Genomic DNA, 2,030 nt, shown 5'->3' on the forward strand with positions numbered 1-2,030 from the left:
TTGATAAAAATATAAAAAAATACGGCAGACTTAGTTTCTACCAGGAAACATTTGGTAGATTAAGCCCCCACACCCAGCGATCGGAATACAATCGCTTACGGCAAGGTGTCTGCCACGTGGGGGAAAAATATAAATATGCACACGAGTAGCGAAACTGCCATCCATCCAATGACAGCTTCATACACGACTTAATTAGTATTAAGTTGTTGAATTTTACCTGCCTATTAAAACAGGCACAACTCAATCCATCGTGATTGAGTCGAAACCCCGGTGTTTTAAAAAACTAGGCTCAAGTACATCTCTGTAAGTAAAAGAAAACATGTGGAAAAGCTGTAAATAAAAAATAAGACAAAAACGAAAAGAGAAAAAAGAAAAAAGAAAAAGGAAAAAAAAAAGAAAAAAGAAAAAAAGAACGCTGGGACCCGGCCTGCATTTTACAATTTTTTCAGCTTCGCGTCGCGTTTTCGACTCTTATCAAGATTATTCGTTTGCGAAAGCCACTTGGCATTTTTAAATAAAAGAACCGTTATTAAGAAATCAATCAATTTAAACCGATGATCTCTACATTCGCCGGCTTCGTCAAACCAATCGGGAGACACCTCTTTTGTTTGTTTCTGTATTGCGGACAACATCTTAGACTTAACTCCGGCAATGTGAGAAAATTTCGTGAAAAGCTGGCGGTACCACGTCATTTGAAGTCGGCACACCTCGAAAAGGTTATCTTCGGGATTGACAAGTCTCAGATCGTTGTCACCCTTATAATTTTTTGCTCTTATAAGGGCCTCCGAGTGTAACTTCAAATCCTCCTGCGATTTTGTCATGGAGGAGGCGCATTTGTCGCAATTAAGGTTACGCAGCAATTTTTGGTATATACCATAGCCTACGTAATAGCGCTGCACCTGTACCTCAGCTTCGTGTTCAACGAAATTCTCGTCATCTATATCTATTTCATCTACCGCGAGCTCCTCACATTGCGTTTCGTTGCATGTTTCTTCAAGATGACGATCTTCTGGACATAAATCCAGTCTAAATTTATATCATCGTCATCTTCGCAATTGGTTCCCTTATTTTCGAATCGTTGACGAAGTATTTTCATGGAGATCAACCGCGCGACAATATATTGAACGTCATGTGCAGACGGATGGGTATTAATACCTTGGCTAGCGCGAATTCTATAAAAAAAATTCTCCAAAGCATCCTGATTCATTTTACCGAGAAAAATAAAATTTAAGTTAGCGTGCTGATCGAAAATTTCTTCAGAAAGTTGCTGCATCGCCAAAATAGTAGGGCGGAAACCGTTAATACATTTAATTAGTGAACCCGAGTCATTAGGAAATTTAAATGAATCAAGATACTTAATATACCCGTTCAATCGTTCAATTTTTCCCGTGTCCCCGCGCCGTATTGGACTTCTTAACGGATTGTTCGTTGAAAAATGTTTTACGTCGAGTTCGTCAAAAAGATCGTTCATTTTCTTGACGAAAATCTGTGTGGGCTTAGCGCAATCTACCACATATTGGTCGTTGCCTAGTAAATTTTGGCTATAGGCCATACCAATGCCCGCCGCTACCGAATTGCTCAGCACTTGGGTCGCGCGCGAAACACTCATTTTTTCAAAGAATGCAGGATATACGTGGGCTTCCGTTAATTTAGGGCAAATTTTAAAATGACGATTTTCCTTATCAATGGCGTACAACTTTCTAATTACTTTAAAACTGGCTATGCCATCAGAAGTTTGGATATCGTACTTTAGCAACGTATTGCGAACGGACTTTATAAGATGGCAATAGTCAAACATACAAAAAATTTTCGAGTCTTCATGAACAAAGTAAGTTTTACTTACAGAAACTTTTAAAAGATTAAAAAGACTAATGTTGGTCGGACCTTGGACACATACCAACCCCTTGACGTTAAGTCCAATTTTTTGAAGTTCGGTTAAAGTGCGTCTCAAAATGGAATGTAGTTCTGCGCCAAGAAGGCCATTTTTTGGTTATATAGTAAGAAAAAACATACTTCCATTTTGAGCATAG

This window comes from Rhagoletis pomonella, unplaced genomic scaffold, assembly GCF_013731165.1.
Source record: "Rhagoletis pomonella isolate Grant_MI unplaced genomic scaffold, Rhpom_1.0 Rhpom_scaffold_00002, whole genome shotgun sequence".
NCBI lineage: Eukaryota > Metazoa > Arthropoda > Insecta > Diptera > Tephritidae > Rhagoletis > Rhagoletis pomonella.